This window comes from Propithecus coquereli, unplaced genomic scaffold (assembly GCF_000956105.1).
Source record: "Propithecus coquereli isolate 6110/MARCELLA unplaced genomic scaffold, Pcoq_1.0 Scaffold17, whole genome shotgun sequence".
Lineage (NCBI taxonomy): Eukaryota > Metazoa > Chordata > Mammalia > Primates > Indriidae > Propithecus > Propithecus coquereli.
In genome coordinates this window covers 843,913-863,108 of record NW_012141635.1, presented here as the reverse complement: position 1 = coordinate 863,108, position 19,196 = coordinate 843,913, and positions in this window count along the sequence as shown.

Below are 19,196 nucleotides of genomic sequence, written 5' to 3'. Positions count from 1 at the left end.
TAATAAGAAACAATAAAATAATCATTTTAGAAGTTATAATTTTGAAAGATGGGGGAATACCACAAATCCCATTGTATAGATTATACATGTTCTAAGAAAACAGATAATTTTACCAAATGGTAAAGTATTTAAATTGCTAAATCTTAAAGTATTTTAAATCTCATAAAGCGCTCAATAATACTGGGGGAAAAAATAGAACTTAGACTTTATTATATCAAAAATGATAAATACTTCATCCAGGAACTGCAGTATAGAGCATTATTCTAAAACAAGTTGGAGTTACGGAGATGTGGATTTGTTTTCTAGTTCCTTCTTGTATTAGCTCTATGAGTCTAGCCAGCACTTTGTAAATCTCAAGTTCCTTACCTGTAGAATGAGCATAATAATGGTACCTTATTCAAACAAACAAAACACAGAGAAGTATATAGAGAAAAATATGCCATAAATGTTAACAATTATTAGTCAAGGCTGAAGTATTAAGAAATCATGGAATTTTTTATATTAAGAACCTAAACTTATAAACTAGGTAATCCTACAATAACAAAGGAAGAGGAAGAAAAAGAAGAGGAAGGAGGAGAAGGAAGAAAAGTAGGAGGAGGCCTCATTCCCCACATGCTGTTTACATCAGCTGTTCTTTTGTTCCGCATCCTCATTATTTGGGACCCAGGCTATGGGAGCAAGCTGTGTCCGGAATGTTGCTTGCTTTTCTGGCCAAAAGAGGGGGGAGGGGGAGGAGAACTTATAACAAACCATTGTTGGCTCTTAAAGCTTTTGCCTGAATAGACCACATATCACTTCTACCCATATTTCTTTAACCAAATCTAGTCACATGACCACTTCTAAGTTGAATGGGGTTCAGATATAAAATCCATTAGCAGATAATACCCCAGGGAAGAAAAACAGAATATTTTTAAACAGTAATACAGTGTACCATAGTCCATACAAGATCATTGCAGATGGTAAGTCTTAACTTAGGAGTGGGTTAAAAAGGGTTTGGGGGTCAGTAAGAACACCAAAACCTTTGCATCAAGAAAGATTCAAATTCTAAGTATCATATGCTTGGTGATATAATATTCAAACTTGATCAGTAACCTAAATTACTTCCTAAGGAGAATTTCATTTATTTGGGATTTTTTTTGAAAGATAATATAGCACGTTGAAAAAGTCATGAAGACCTGGGCCTAGATTCTGACTTAGGCCACCTATCAGCTATACACATTTGTAGAAGACAGGAATATAATTTTATCATTGAAATTAAGATTTCTAGAAATATTTATTTTGATAAGTAATTTACTTGTGTACCCAGGCAATTTTCCTAAAGAAAGAGTCAACCTTCTGAAGTAATAAATTTATTTGACATTTCTATTATGAACTCAGAAATGTCTTTAATACAGAAGAAGGTCTGCACAGTATCCAATACATATATTTTCACCTTACTAATATTTACATTGCCACAGAAATAATATTCAAAAACAGGGACTGGATCGTAATCCTGAAAGACACAATACTGAATGCCATAATATTGAAATTCTGAAAGCTGAATTTTGGAGAAAAGATTAGTGTGTTTTCAGTTGCACACAGGATGGTTGCATCATGTTACTTGCATCATGGCAGGCAGAACTATTACCTTGTTATTGTCTTTATTTTGTAATTAAGTATCGGTCAAGGAGATGCATATATGTGCCAAGTTGACAAGTGGTGGACTTGTGGACTTAATTTTAGATGATAATTTGATTAGATTAAGGAATACCTGCACACCTGGTAAAGCATTATTTTGGGTGAGTCTGTGAGGATGTTTTCAGAGGATGTTAGTATGCGGGTCTGGTGGACTAGGTGGGGAAGATTTGCCCTCAGTGTTCGCCGGCACCATTCAATCGGCTGGGGCCCAGAAACAACAAATACAGAAGGTGAATTGGTCTTTCTCTGAGAGCCGGGACAGACTTTTCTTCTGCTGCCTTGGACATCAGAAATTTGCCTCCACGAAAGTTCATTATCATAAAGTTGACTTTGTGTGTAAACATTGTGCTTGTACATAAAAACATTTAAACGTCTTCAGTAAATGAAGAGATGTCATTTTTGTACATCTGCATTTGTGAAAGATAAAATTTCTCATGAACTTTTTGGGTGACTGAATATTCTGTGGTAACCCATCACAGTTTTTGATCCCTCTCGTCAAAAGACTTAGGTTGTCTATCAGGGAATTTCGGATGACTGCGGTTAAAAAGCGGGGAGCAACCATAGTGATAGGTATTTATACATTCCACTTTTTGACTTACTCCTTTATGGATATGGTTCCTTTGTTCATAACTATTACAAGCCACGCGGCTGTCATTATATCTACGTTTATGCTTGCAGATATGTTATTATTGCCTACTTTATTGTGTAATGTGGCCTATGAAGTGTCCTGTCACCTTTTTATATTCTCAAATAAATCCTCTTTTAAAAATATAAATAAATGTCCTTTAAATAATTTTTAAAGATTATATCTTCTAGAATTATATTTTCAGGATTTTGATTCTTTGAGATTTCAACATTTGGGATTATAGTGTTTGAGACTGTGCCCTTCTTTCAGGATTATCATAAATTTCCTCAAGAACATATGGTCTATGTACAGTCCCTGAACCTGAGAAAGCCTCAGCAGTTCTCAGTTTTGTTTGTTTACAATAAGAAATGCTACCTTTATTCCTAAAAATCCCTACTAAAAGCCATTAATATCTTCATATCTTAAATCTCCACAAACTCAGTTAAAAAGAGAGAGAAAACAAAAACAAACATGATCCCTACCTCTTTATTTACATAATGATCTACCTCCTTCTCTACAAGAATTTTCTCCCTCTATTCTCTGATTTCTCCCATTGATTCTCATTTCTTACTTCTCTGTAATCTGTCTGTGGTCCTGCACTCACAGGATAATCAATTTGAGATATATGGGAAAATTATGCAATTGGTCATTTGGGTTTGCTCAAAAACCTCTGACCACCTTTTAAAAGTCTCAGTGAAAATAGGATGTGAATTGAATTATCAGTGTAGTCAAGGGGCTATTGTTCTGAATATTTGTAGATTTATTGGTGTCCTTAGTACAAGCAGCTTCAGTGGCTAGACCACTTTTAACAACATGCCAGTGCTATGATATACTGGGAACACTTAATTTGTTTTGAAACTTTCTCCTTACTTGGCTTTCGAGACATCACTTTTTTTTTTTTACTTGCCTTCCAACTCTGTCAATATTCTTCAATTTTTTTTTTTTTTTTTTGAGAGGGCAGTGGCTTCTCTTATTCTAAACATTCCTTAACTGCTGTATAAAGCAAGATATTCTTTTTGTCTTTTCTTCTTATTCTACACAGATTCCTCTGAGTGAGCTCATCATTACTCCCACTCTGAATTTCTCTTTATCTTGTTTCCTCCTGAAATGAATGCTATTACTGACCACTTTCATACCTAATTTAGAAATAAAAGTTTCACTCAATTCTTCCCTCTGTCTCATCACACTCCAATAGTCACTAAGCTCCCTTTCTCCTACCTCTGAATATATCTCGAAGGAATCCTTTCTCTTATCTTCCTCCTTACTGCTCTTCTCTCAGCTTCTGTTATTTCTTATGATTTCTAACCTAATATATAATATATTTTATCAAGCAATTTATGAGGAAAAAATATCAAACAGCCTCAGGAGTATGATCATGAATGTGAAAATCCAGCTATTCTCTCTACTGCTGGATTTCATGAGATTTGTCACATTTCTTCTGGGCTACTATACATTTAAGCATGTATCATGCAGGCAGACTGCTTAAGCCCTCACCAACTACCAAACCTGAGAAAATCTGAATAAATAAATAATAGCTATCAACCAACTCATTAATTATGTTCTTCTTTATAGCCCCACGAAAGTGCACGTAAATGGAGTCACATTGGAAGGAGGAAAGGAAACTAGCATATATTGATCCCTACTAAATGTCTGCTGTTCTAAATACATAACACATTATTTCACTACACTACACAATTTTTCAGGACACGGATTGTGTCCTATTCAGTTGTAAAGCCGCAACACTATTTTTATCATATAGTAGGTATTCAGTAAAATTTGCTTATTAATTAGTGAAGTTTTATTAAAACTTTACGGGATAGTTCTACTACTATAACAATTTAAGAGATGGGAAAAATCAATATTTGGACAATTAATCTGGACTAAGTTTCATTTATTTATCTAATTTTGTAAAGTTCCCATATCCTCTGAGGATATACGACTTGTCTAAATAAGACAAGTCCAAGTAGTTATTCTCACAAATTTTAAAATCCAGTGAAGAAGGTTTACAAAAGAAAAAAATGGATAAGTGAATAAATGCAGCATCCTATTTTAGTCACTATTCTGATTTCTAATGTGACCCCAAAATTCACAAAATAGTCAAGAATCATCCATTCAACTAAAGTTTATTTGTACCTATAGAGATAACTAAGCCATTTTTCAAATAGTGGTAATCTCTATGAATAAAATAAAACAGGATGACAGAATGATTGAGGAGAATTAGGATGATATCAGGTGTTACGGTCAGGAAAAGGCAATCTGAGCTGATGACATTTGTAGGAATAGTGATGGGGGAAACCGTGTGAAAATCTGGGGAAAGGGGATAACAGGGAGAGAAATAAATAAATGCAAGTGTCCAAGGAATCTAAAGAATGCCAGAGTGGTAGGCCCTGGTGGACACAAAACGTGTAGAATTTGATTCCAAAGGTTGTGTTGACTTAGGTCAATCCAGTAGCCATATAAAAATTTATATTTATATATTTATGGTTATTTTATGTATTGAAGTTGTAAATGTCAAAATAATATCCCAGTGAAGGAAAGTCAGAGAGCAGTCAAAGAGTAACATGTCCAATTTTAAACTTAAAAAAAACTAGGAAGTCAAAATACTTTATGTGTGTGTGTGTACATGTATATCTTAACCACAAAAATATGTAAAAGATTAATATTTTTGTTTATAGGTAAATCTTAAAAGTAATTTTCAAAGCCTATATTTTCTTGCAAGAGTCATCTGAATTTAGAGATGCTATGTTATTTTAACATCCCCTAGTGGTTCTTTGATAAAATTGGGGGATTGCTTGACAAATTTAAAATGTAAGTCTAAAGAAGCATATTTTCTTCTCAGAAAAAAAAGAGTATATTCCATTTACTCTAAGCAGAAAGAAAAATAAAAAGTTAAAAGAAAATAAAACAAAAAGCAAGTAACTGTTTACCCTTATGACATAAGATACTAACTTCTTAAAAGAGATAAAGCAAATTTCTTTCAAACTATACGATATCTGAGATTCACTTCAGAAATGAGAAAATAAAAATTAGTCTCTAAATATCATCAGGTATTGGTTTCCCTCTGACACTAAACCAGAAGCAGCAATGTAATTGACTCGTTTTTCCCCTTATGAATCCCTCCTCCTATCAGAAATGTGTAAGGGTAGAAAACCAAAAAAGTTAAAATCCCACAATAATAGGGATTTAGAGACTTTTCATCCATAGACAGTCTGTTTTCCCCAAAACAATTATTAAAATTGATGACAGAAGAATTAATTGCTTTCTTTTACAGATCACACTTGAAGGACCTGCGGCACAAAGTCATTAGATCCCAGAGAGAGCCGAGGCCAGTCCAAGACTCCCAGGTACCCTGTTTGCTAACTTTCTGCTACTTCCATCCGGGAGGGTGGGTCCTCGTAATGCGTTTTCCCTCCCCATCTGAGAAGTTATCATGTTTTTCAGAACCCATCAATTAATTGACCTGATATTTATGAATAATTGCGATGCATACCTTCCTCTCTTGTGGTTCTTGAAGATGCAGGGTAAGAGCTATTTAAATGGTACTGGAAGGGGAGCGCTGTAATATCCAAGCTTGCTACGGAAGAATAGAATTGAGAAAAGAAGTCTTGATTCTAGTCCTACATACAGTGTATATATTTAATTCCAAGGACTTTTATTCTTTCTTCACATTCATGGGATCCGTAGCCACTTACTTACATTGTCAACTATCAATTCACATCCTATTTTCATTAACATATATATAGATGGCTTTTAAAAAGGTTACAGACTTTTAAGGAAACCCAAACTATCAATTATATAATCTGTCTACGCAATTTTAAATGGCTACATTATAGAAGATGCTAAAAATGTTGATGGAGTGATTTTACAATATATCTCCTGCCCTGTTAGGGAGATTGAGATATAAATTGTTATATGTTCAGAGCTTCAGTAAGATAGATAAGTATTTAGCTGGGGGAAAAGAAAAGCTAATTTCCTTCACCCTTAGTGGTAGAAAGGGTATGCATTTTGTTCAGCTGATTTGGTTTTATGCACTCCTGCTCAGTTTGAAAAGTATAAATGTACAACAATAAAGTAATGATAACAGCTATGTTCCATTTTCCGTTTCTATCTTAATAGCTCCAGGTAGGTAATTTTACTGTGTATATAAATCATTAGTCTTCAGCAGCCATCCCATTCTCTAGTTATTCTTAGGCTCCAAAGCAGTTTTATTTTGCTAAGAGCCATTCCCGATTGTCTCCGGAGGGATGGCAGAGGTGAGAGAGGATTCAAATTAGCTTCAAGGTACATTTACTTCTATTACTGAGGCGTAATACCTCTACGACGGATGGACCATTCCCTAGTCAAATGCTAATTTACAATCGTCCTGCATCTGTACAGCCAGAATGCACTAAGTCTTTTCTGATTGGGTTTGATTTCAATGATAGAAATCAAGCATGTTTGATGATTGCAAACTTCTTAATGGAAAACAAAAACAACAATATTTTTTTCCATGATTTAAACAGTTACCAAGGAAAGGTTTCAGGAGGAGTCCAGAAGGAAAGGCTATGTAATAAATAGATTTCTCCAAATGGGGCCAAATGAATTTTAAGGGTTTAATTGATTTACTAAGCCAGTTCAGTCACAAATGTTACGAAGAGAAAATTAATTGTAATCAATAGAACTCAGGCAAGCCACTTAAAAACTCTGAGTCTTAATTCATGTTAGGAATCTCTGTTTTACTAAGGTTTGATGTTAGTGTTTCCATAACTTTTGTGTTCCTACTACTGTGTATTGCACGTATTAATACTTAGAATACAATTAAGTCCACAGTAAAGTTTTTGAAGGAATAATGGAATAAATCCAAGTATAATGTATTGTTCTTTTCAAGGTTGCCTTGATCTTTGCTCATTTTTTGCTATAACGAGTGCATAATTATAATGGGAAGGTAAATTGGGAGAAGGGAGATTCTATAGTCTTTCACTTCCCTTGCAGCTCTTCAAAAGAAAGTAATGCAGTGCAAGCAAGAGTAAATAAATAATACAACTTCTATGCCTGGCACGTAATAGGAATTTGATAAATATTTATTGAATTGATGCTAAGCACCTAATGGGCAAAAACTGTGAATAAAAACAACTACAGGAATAGAAAGATAAAGCACAGGCATGAGCATACATAAGGTAGGTCAGAATTCCCTCATTCAAACTAGTCCTCAACCCACACAAGTTACAAAAAGGAAAGAGGTCTTTTCGACAGCTCTCAATCTTTGGCGGCCTCAGATTGTGTATTAGCAGCCCCAGCTCCACCAGTAGCAGACGGAGGCTCTGGTAGGGCAGTCTGTCATGTGCCTAGTTCTGTACACCACTTTTGTCTGATTTACAGGTCTACCGGTTATTCTTTTAGAACTCACATTTTTATGTAATTAATATACTAGTTATAGAATATCAAATTGTATCATTTTAATTATTGATAACTTACTACATGCCAAGTGTTTCTGCATGCAATTTTTTACTTGATACCCAATGTACTCTATGAGAAAAATATTATCTAGATTGTATAAATGAAAAATTCAAGTTTGTGAGATAAAGTCATCTGCTTAAAAATATTCCAGCTAATTAATGTGAGATCAAAGTTGCAGATCTAGTTTCACTGTTCTTAAAGGGCATAGCCTTAAAAAAAATAAAACATTATCTTCCAATTTGAATTCTTAAGTATATACACTGAACTAATTGAATAAATGATCAGGGAAGAGGACAAAATTTAGTCTACAAAATAAAATCACCAGTTTGCCAAGGGTTTTTTCATAATAAGAAAGGTAATATTTTTGTGTGTAAATTGTATTGTGTAAAGCACTCCCAGCTGTTATTTAAAGATAAAACAAATGTGTTCCAGTTGTCTGTTTTGTGATGTCTAGGGGATGAGGTGAAAACGAAAGGGTTCAGAGAGATGCTTCATTTGCTCTTGTCATTTTATTATATTTCCTGCGTCCCCATGGAACCAGGCCTTTAGGCAAGAGCTCCATTGTGGGTCTGTCCTGTCACTTCTTTGAGGATAGAAAAGTCTGGCACTCGTGGCCAATGACAAAAGTTGCCCTTCTCATATTTCCATTGTGCTTTTTTGTTCTGAGTGTCCCCATTCCTCACTGAGGCTTGACTTGAAGATTAACAAAGAAGGTTCAGAGAAACAAGCAGTCAAAGAAAGGGCTGCCCCCAGTCAGGCCAATCGGCCAAATAAACTCCATGTCAGTCAGCTCAGGCTGATGCCATCACATCCAAGAGGAATGCTGAGTAGATTCATCAGCTCTTAAAGAAAGGACAGATTTTATTAATCATCTTGTTAACTTTTCATTAACAGAGGAAGAAACTGAGGACCTAAAAACTTACATTAATGGTCTCTGAGACACATTGTAGATTTATATCCTAATCCTGGGTTTTCTGACTCCCTGGCAAATGCCTAAAGCAAAGAACCAAACAAAATCTATCTTTGCCAGAGGATTTTTTTCTTTTTAATAAAAATACACACACATGTTTAAACTTATTTGCGGTTGTATCCCTAGCCTAGTTTCAGTCACCAAAATCTAGCTAAAAGTTAAACTCCAAAAGAGGAACCTCAAGCCCTGAGCTGTGAGAATTTCAGTCTGTATGTTTGGGGAACATGTCTCCGGCATGATGATCAGGGGCTGGAGTCTAAGTTGCATGACTTTATATGTTGTTAGAACTTTGGCTCCCAAACCCCTGCCGTCACCTCACCACTCAGGTTGAGAGCATTCCATTCCTGTGTCTGTTGTCATCTCGGGCTGGGGTCAAACACTTTCATCTGCAGCTCTAGGACCTGGGCAACCAGGAACTTCCAGCCTTGATCTGCCGCCTTAGCATTCTACCTGGCTTGACTGCCTTAAGCACTGGACCACTTTCCTTAGAGCAGGTTTCAGCGCTCAGACTGTTGCAGGAGGTCAACTCTTTCTCTGTCTAGGAAGCTAGTGTGCAGAAATGTCTTTGTGAAGTAAACCTTTACTTCTCATCAATATGCACTCATTATCATTAAGTATATAACAAAGGGCAAGCAAGTAGTGTCAGGAAAAATGATAGGGTATTTGATTCTGAAAATAAGTGGCCTCATGCATATTTTTTAGACAGCCACATTCATGTTTGGCCTTTCAATTAAATCCCAAGTGCCAAGAGTGCCACAGTTATGTCTCCTTGTGCTTTGGGATCTTCCAGGAATAAAGTGTACATCTAAATATCTCTCTAATTTGGGATTCCTGCAAATCCAAATTTCTTTCTATGTGGTGCTACCACTAAAACTATTTAATGCAGTTCCTAGTTGTCATGTGGAACTTTGCCTGAAGAAATAGTGTCTTGGAGAAGTGGTTCTCAATCCTGGCCACATGTTAGAATTATCTGAGAGGTTTTAAAAATCCAGATGTCCATGATACATCCTAGAGACATTAAATCAGTATTTCTTGACTTGGGATCCAGCCATCAATATTTTTTAAACTTCCCAAGTGATTTCACTATGAAGCCAAGGCTGAAAATTTCTCTTTTTTAGCATGTATTGTGAGCAGTAAATGGATAACCTGAATGAATGAATATATTTCATTCATTTCCCACACATATATTTGTGTATGTGTTTCTTGCTGATAAAATAGAGAATGTAAACTTTTTCCAATACCAATTACAATTGTGTCTATCACAGAGAAATGAGTAGCAATTACTTTTTGTAAAGTAGTCAGCTTATTAAATTTATACTTTTCAATGCTAATTTAGATTATTTGCATTGTCCTAACAGAAATTCAGCACCCAAATATTTTGGGATCTCTTCTATGTAAACATTGCAACAAGGCAATTACATCAAAATTTCACACAAGTCAATTCTTGAATATTTTTGGCTGTTACGCAATACCCGGGAAGCTGATTTAGATAAAAATAGATACTAACAAATGGATTTTCTTGCTGCTGCTTAAAAAGATATTTATCAGCAATTGCAAAGGCAGTATCATCAAATCGTGAGAATCAATCAATTATTTTAGGCCACCATGATGCAGACTTAAAGTTTGAAGTCATGCTAATAGCAATGTATTCCCTTTGGAGATAATTCAGATTTTCTCTTCTATAGTTATTCCTTTGGGTTGTACTACAAGGACTTGATTATGCATCAATTATTGAATCAAATACTTGTGAAGGCTATCTTTTTGCTGGACTTTTTATATGTGATATTTAGATTTTAAATAAATAAACAAAGAAAAGGCATTGCTATTGTACTTGAGGAACTTAACAATCTATCAGAGGAGCTCAAAGCTATTTTCATAAATATATTTCTGCTGTTACTGTGATGCTAACACTTTAAAAGGAGGAAGGCACTCAGACGAACCTATATAACTAGAAGTAAAGTATTCCATCCTCTGTTGCCCTAGAGATAACCAGTTACTAGTTAAGATAAAAAGTATTTCACAATCTTTCTCTACTGGTGAGATAACTTTGCACATGAACTCTACCCATGTATATGAATAAGCCTCTAAAGAAAGCTGCTAATTGCACAGCATATCATTAAGAGAGAAAGAGTTATAAAACCTTATCATGTCTTAGGAGTAGGAAAAGGCAGAAAGTTTATTAGTTATAATGGTTATAACTTTTCTAAAAAGACAATCTAACATGAAGGAATGGCTTAAAAGTGATTGAGTTAAAAAGAACTTGGTTTTTAACTTTATTCAAAAAGTAATGCCCTTAATTAAATCATTAGCACCTTCTCAGCCTACATTTCTACAAAAAGTAAGAAAGATTCTCACAATGGATAAACTCTCTGAAGTGTCAAAATGTGTAATGCCAGTGTCACAAGCAGAGTTTAAAAATTGAATAAATAATCTGATTTAGGGCAAGGAGGGCTCATTAAATTGTAATTTTTAATTATGACATTAATTTATATTTTCTTTGGATGTCTTTAATTCTAGATATATTTAATAATCCCTAAAATATATGTATATAAAAATTGAGAGGAAGCTTGTTCTGACTTTGTTGTCCAGATAAAGAAAACCTTAAAGTGGAACATTGAGATAATTTGCTGTGGGTCACATAGTCAGTAAGCGGCGGGCCTAATGAGAGCCTTCTGATCATCCCTCACCTGTAAAAACTACCTGAGAAGGGCTGTAAATGACAGGAGTCACATTCTAGCGATGCTAGAATGACATTTTTTTTCTTTTAAATAAGCTTCTTCTAATGGTCCATTTTCTAAAGTGAGTTAAAATTCTTAAGGGATGTCGTGCCTCTTGTGATAACCATCACCACTTTTTATTTGTTAATACTGACAGATTACGATCTATAGATTTTATGGCAATAGAGAACACTATGCTATGACTTCAATGAAAGATGGGCATTTTCTGACCGAGATTTAAAATTTGCTAAAGGATGCTTCTGTTATAACATAATAGAATAGAGACTGCCCACTTTAGAGGCTCAGAGGTGAGCATTAAAGAAAAAGATAAAAATATTTATCCTAATGGGATTTTCTTTTCCCTTTTTCAGGCTAATAATGTCCCTACTAAGCCTCCTTCAAGTGTATTACACTTTACTTCACACATGAGTGTGATGACCTCCAAATGAATTTAATGGTGATATACGGAAAAACCATGTCAATAGAGGCAAAGATTGACAACCATTTTTGTAATTTAAGGAGAAAGCAGAGTGCATTGCAATCACTTTTAACCTTTTCTGTGCACCAAATAAAAAGCAGGAAGAGGATTGAGGTAAATAAAAAGCTCTATACCAAATGGCATAAGTGCCTGTAACTCACAGGTTGTGATGTGCTCTGGACCAGCCGGAAGTACACAAGGGGTGGAGCACAAAGAGGAAATCGGAAAATATCATTGAGCTTGTTTATCTGAAGGGATTCTTCCATGGCTGACATTTTGTGTCTCCTCAAAAATCTTAGCTATGGCTCAGTTAGAATAATAGTCCCTTTTATCAGGCCGAGAGGGAGGCTAAGAATGCCGGAAATAGGAAGAGAACATGGGGTCTGTCAGAGCAGTGTTTCCCAAATGTTAAGATGCCTACAAATGCCCTGAGAGTGCGTGAAAATGTGGTTTCTGGGTCTGAAGGTCTGGACTAGGACCTCAGATTCTGCACTTCTAACAAGCTCCTGGTGATGCCAATACTGCTGGTGTTTGAACATTTTGGTTAGCCCACTCTTAAAACATAAGATGACCTGAAATACAAGGCAGGTGGCCAAAATGTGTGTCCAGAAATGAGCATTGCAATTCCTGCTTGAGAACAAAGAGGGTGGTATAGGATCAGCACTGTCAAAAAGGACAGTTGTGTCCATGTTTATATCAGGAGTTTCTTTTCTAGATTTTGGCTAAGTAACATTATTTTTAAAGTATTAACTCTTCCTATAGATTGATTTCTACAAACTGAAACAGCAGGGACACCAGTTGGGCACAAATGCATTTCCTCTCATTTGTCGTATTCAGTTCAATCAATCATCGATATGGGAATTCTCTGTTTTCTCCTGATTATGGAGACCAATCACTTATGCTGGCTTTCCCCAAATAGTGCTTTCTTAAGCCTCGACTCTGCTACTCTGCCAATATGTGCACACAGCAAATACAGACACGTTTATAATATAAACCCGGTAAGTTAGGAAGAAAAGCTGGCTGAGAGAGACATAACTATATTTGAAAGAAAGAATCATAGACATATATACATACAGACATGCACACTTAATGTTTTACCTAAGCTCCACTATTAAGTCCACAGCAGAAACTTCAGATGAGTCAAAAAGTTTCTGTAGACCAACAACTGCACTGAGACTCCAAACACACTTACGTTTTAGAGTTCACTGTAACAGCCAGTTGTATAGGTGAGTCTTTGAACATCTCCAGACCTTACTCTCCTTATCTGTAAACTGAAGGATCTGAGAAACACAGTCTTCTAGTTCTAAAATTCATGGATAAAAAAGACATGAACACTCTTTAAGGGCTTCTCTTTTCAGGCTACCCCTCTCTCTAAGGAGGAGAATAGTGCTCCTATCTGCTTTCACAGGACAGCCCAACCCCACTCTCTCACCAGTAGCAGAATGTTAACAAAATGCTGACAGTGACTTTGAGAACTGAGTTTGTATTTTCAAGATAAAAATGTTCTTAATCAGTCCTTTTAATTGAAAGTAAATTGGCAGTAGAGATGTGATTACTACAGGGGAAGGGGTAGGGTGGCTTTGTTAATAGGCTTTACCATCAATACCCTTTCCTTAAAGGGCCCATTCGAAGGAAAGACGCCCTATGGACAGAAAACAAGCAGAAATAAGACATTAGTTTCTGTTGCTAAGTGGATCCCTCTCTGCCTCATTTACCCAAATAATAAAATGTAAAATTAATTCAAATCCCTTTAAGAAAAATGCCACTACCACATGAAACTCCATATCCTTCCTAAACATTGCCAAGTTATCTCACAAGGGTACCTTTGATTTTTATATGAAATTAAGACGCATTAAGCACATGTGAAGTACAGTGCTAGCTTTTAGGGTTATACAGAGGAGAAAATCACATTACCTGTCCTTCAGAAATCCATTTATGAGCTATGAGAGAGACAAGAAAGTAAAGGGAAAACGATATCTATTTAGTATTTGCAACATGCCAGGCACCACTGGGTCAGGCACATATATTATTTTAGCTTCACTGCTATAACCCAATGGGGTAGGCATATGTCCTCTTTTTCTCAGTGAGGGATTTGAGACTCAAAGAGATTAAGTATCATGCCCAAGTCATAGTACAGCTAGGATTTGCACTCGGCTTTTCTGACTTCATAGATTTCATTTGCTCAGTGTAGTGCCACTCAGCCAAACAAATTAATTACAATACTCCATGATACCAAGTGCAATGAAGCCACAAAAGAGATGAACCTAAATCTGCTTTGAGAAAGTGAGAAAACTTGACATTGTAAGAAACATATGAACTGTGCCTGAAAGGATGAAGATTTTTGCCTAGAGGGAAAGGACATCCAAAGCAACATGAACAGTAACATCTACTCAGTTTCCAACTATGTCAAAGGTTCTAACTATGTGACAGGAAGATCTGACAAAAATGCTTTAAGCTTTACAAACCTGTATTCCCTTTTAACAGTAATGCTTTTAAAGAGTAAGTGGCTATGTATTTAACAAATTTGTATTTATATAATCAACACTATTTGAAAAGTAGGCCATAAGACCTACTTTACAAAATGTTTCTATTCATTCAATAAATACTTATTTTGTTCAAATATTTATTCACAGTTTAATGAAATCTTGCATTTGTGGAAGGATTTGTCATTTCAAAATACTTCTTTATTATAGCTAGAATCTGAAATATCATTTCAAGTATCATCGCTCCTTCAACCTCTAGGTTTTTACCAAATCAGTAACAAGCGACAAGTAATTGGAAAACGACATATACTAGAACAAAGAGCAGGTTATTGAAATTAGAAGTCAGTAAGAATTGGATTGTGATCTAATTTACACTACATGCTAGTAAAAATCCAAGGCTTTCTATGCAGCATTTTTGAAATCACAAATATAAAACTCTGAAACAAACTAAATGTTTTTCTCACATGAGATGGTAGAGAGGATGGAATGGGTTGGTGACAATCGGTTGTGCAACATAAATATTCTCTTAGCATTCCCAAAATACCATGGATTTCTAAATTTGCCAATTTATGTGTTTAGAGATGAAAATTGGTACAACCTCTTCTTGGTCTAGATCTCTAAATCATAACTAGCTAGCATGCATATGCCTAGTAATCTTGACTTTATAATATTTTTTACTGAACTATGAAGAAACTTTTTACTCACCACATAATTTCATTTTGTAATTTGCACAGTGGTTCATACAACATATTCTCATTTAATACCACACAGCTTGTTTTATAACATAATGAAGTGATATATATTAAATAAGGCACCTATCATGCATCTGCATTTTGTAACGTATATGTGATTAAAATCTTCTTTTTAGTTAAAAAATAGTATGTGCTTTTCATTTTCTGTCATATTTGTGTCATTTTCATCTGGTCTACACTGTTACATGTTCATGGAGTTGGTAACTCAACACCAAAAAAAGGAAAAATGTAGGAAATAACACAGAAAACATATCACATAAAGAAGCAATTATGCACTGCACAAATTGTATATGACATTTACCTACCTTAAAAAGGATCATTACAATGTAGGAGAGAGAAGCAGTGAAACCTGGGAACATAAAGAGAATGGGCTTCAGAGGCAAATGCCTAGATTCAACTCTTGCCTCTACCATTTACTAACTATTAATATAAAGCCAAGTTGGAGAACTTTCAACTCCTGGGGAGCAGATAACAGGGTAAACTTTCAATTCCTCGCTTTACCATACCACTGTGCTCACGTAGAACTGTACTTATATTTTCATTTTAATATTCACCCATTTATCTTTTATATCACTTGTATGCCAAGTTCATAAACTAAACTGTAAGATATTTGAGGGCATGGAACATTTATTTCTCTATTGCAAGTACATAGCATAATTCAGATATGTTATATAATGAAATTCAAGAGTTCATTGAGTCAATGAAAATTGAAGCAAAGTATTATTTTAAATTTATCATTATAAAAACTTACGTTCATGGGGAGCCAAGATGGCGGATGAGACTAGCCGCCAGTCAGAAGGTCTCTGCAAAAAAGATGAATTTTAGAAGAAAGAGAAAAAAAATAAGCGAGGAGAGAAACATAGATCAGGTGAGGGTCGGAAGGAAGGGTGCCTGAAACTGCAGGAGACTCCACGGGGAGACGTTGCGGAGGAGAACTGGAAGGAGAAAGGTCCTGAGAGGCTTGGAGACCAGCCACAAGGGCAGGTGGAGCGGTTAACTTCCCCCTCCCTTACATCTCGGACTGCGGGTAGCTCCTGAGTGGCTGGAGAGACCTGCCCACACCAGCCCAGAGACGGCTGCCGCCAGTGAGCAGTGGCCTCTTGCGGACTCAGCGCCGGGCTCCCAGCCCCCTCGGGGAACCTGCCCAGGCGCAGACCCGAGCCTAGCGGCAGACGCCATAGTGCTCCGTTCTCTCCTTCCCCCTCCCTACCCGTGCGTGCGCAGAGAGACAATTTAGCCACCACACGGAGGCATCTCCAAGGAACAGGACCTTTCCTTCTGGGGCCCTACAGCAGATTGAGGGGTACTCAGACTGCGAGTTCCCTACCTGCCAGCCCTCCCAGGTGCTACTTGCCTGGGGACTCCAGGAGAGTGGGGCAAATCCCGAGGTGGAGTGAAGTCGAACCAGCTTGGGCACCCTGTGGGTGATTCAAGACCAGCACCCCTCCCCCTGGCAGGGTCAGGGATTGATCTTCAAGGTCCAGGGGTCAGGCCTGCAGACCAGACCCCATGCACACCAGGTCACGATTGCACTGCCCTGGGGCATGGAGGAGAGATCTGTGAAGGAGCCTACTGAGGAGTGTGCGCCTTCAGGGGCAGACCAGCGTGCCTGACTGGCAACCCTCCTCCCAAAAGAGGGCTGTGCCCCAGCTCAGGCTGCGATCCTGGGTAGGGAACCTTCTAGCCCACATCACAGCCAGGGGAGATCCATCAGCCTAAGTCCCCCCTTGCTGGCAGAGGCCTAGGGGAGGACACGGAGTGGGGGAGAGTGGAGGGGAGCGAGACCTGCTCCAGAGTGCGGGCCTTGGGCAGCCCCAGCTCCTAAGCCCAGACTTTCAGCTTAGTGGAGTCATTTCAGCCCCTCCCGGGCTCTGCACAGAAACAAAGAGCAGAACTTGAACCCTGTTAACAGCAGCTGTGGAGCCTGAGCACAGGTTTACCCAACACAGCCCCACCCAGACTCACTCCTAGTCCTGCCTCCACTGAGGGGGAGAATAAGGATAGCTCAGTTACGATCCTGGGAAGGGAACTCCCGGCCCACATCACAGCCAGGGGTGATCCATCGGCCTGAGGTCCCACTTGCTGGCAGAGGCCTGGGAGAGGCCACGGAGAGGGGGAGAGGGGAGGGGAGCGAGACCTGCTCCAGAATGCGAGTCTTGGACAGACCGAGCCCCCAAGCCCAGACTTTCAGCTGAGTGGATCCATTTCAGCCCCTCCCAGCAGCTTTGCACAAAAACAAAGAGTAGACCTTTGAACCTGCTAGCAGCAGATGTGGAGCCTGAGGGCAGGCTTGCCCAACCCAGCCCCACACAGACTCACTCCTCCCACTGAGGGGGAGAATAAGGACACACCTAGAAATCCCAGGGCCCCACCCACCACCCGAGGCACAAGAGGGCCTCTCTAGAGGAATAACAGCTAGCTAAAGGACAAAAAAACAGCACCGCAGCTCGCTCCTCCCTGCAAGTGCCACCTACTAACAGGGAGGTCATCCTGCACACCCTTTTACTGCATCTACTGATCCATCATAAAGGGTGTGGTCGAATCTCACCCACAAACACCACCTACTGGCTCAGAGACTAAACAGGGCGTGTGATTCTCCAAATGAAAATCTAAAGGCAAGAAGGAACAACTGATCACGAGGGGAAGGAACCAGCGAAGGAACCCTGGAAGTATGAAGACTCGAACAAAAAACACACCCCCAAAGAGGAACAACAGCTCCCCAGCAATGGACATTAACCAAACTCAGAACACTAAAATGACAGAAGAAGAATTTCAAACATGGATTGCAAGAAAATTGAATGATATCCAAGAAAAAATGGATCACCAACACAAAGAAACCACAAAAAAAATCCAGGACTTGGAAGAAAAATTCACTAAAGAAATTGAAATATTAAAGAAAAATCAAACCGATCTCCTGGAAATAAAGGACTTATACAGGGAACTACAAAACACCGTGGAAAGCCTCAAGGACAGGGTAGATCAAACAGAAGAAAGAATCTCAGAGATTGAAAACAACTCCTTCCAATAAATAAGTCAGTCACAGAGATCGAGCAGAAAATTAAGAGAAAAGAAATAAGCCTACAAGAAATGCGGGATTATGTGAAAAAACCGAACCTGAGGCTGATAGGGGTTCCAGAAGGTGAAGAAGAAAACACTCAAGGGCTGGATAAGCTATTTGAAGAATTAATAGAGGAGAATTTTCCAGGCCTTGCTAAAAATCTAGATATACAGGTACAAGAAGCTCAACGGACCCAGGGAGATTCAATGCAAATAGGAAGATACCATGTCACGCAGTCATCAGATTGACCAAAATAGCCACTAAAGAGGCCCTTCTACGATCTGTAAGGTGAAAGAAACAAGTAACATACAAAGGAAAGCCCATCAGAATAACTCCAGATTTCTCAACTGAAACTCTCGAAGCAAGAAGAGACTAGGGCCCCATTCTCACTCTTCTGAAACAGAATAATACCCAGCCTAGAATCTTGTACCCTGCAAAACTAAGTTTCATATATGAAGGAGAAATAAAGACATTCTCAGATAAGCAAAGACTGAGGGAATTCACCAAAACAAGACCAGCTCTCCAAGAAGTACTCGAAACAGAATTACACAAGGATCAGCATAATAAACACTCTTGAATGTGAAACCACTCAAAAGTTAAAGATCAAAGGCTAGATTCCACAATGGCTGAAGACAGAAAACAAAGCAACAAAATGCAACCCAACAGAATGAACAGTAATTTACCCCACTTATCGGTTCTCTCAATAAATATGAGTGGTTTGAACTCCCCTCTCAAAAGATATAGACTGGCCGAATGCATAAAAAAAAAACAAGCCAAGCATCTGCTGTCTCCAAGAAACGCATCTAACCTGTAAGGATGCATTTAGACTCAAAGTAAAGGGGTGGAAAAAAATATTTCAAGCAAATGGAAGCCAAAAGAAGGCTGGTGTGGCAGTGTTGATCTCAGACAACTTGGTTTTTAAATCAACAAAAGTAATGAAAGACAAAGGGGGTCACTATATAATGGTGAAGGGTACAGTTCAACAAGAAGACATAACAAT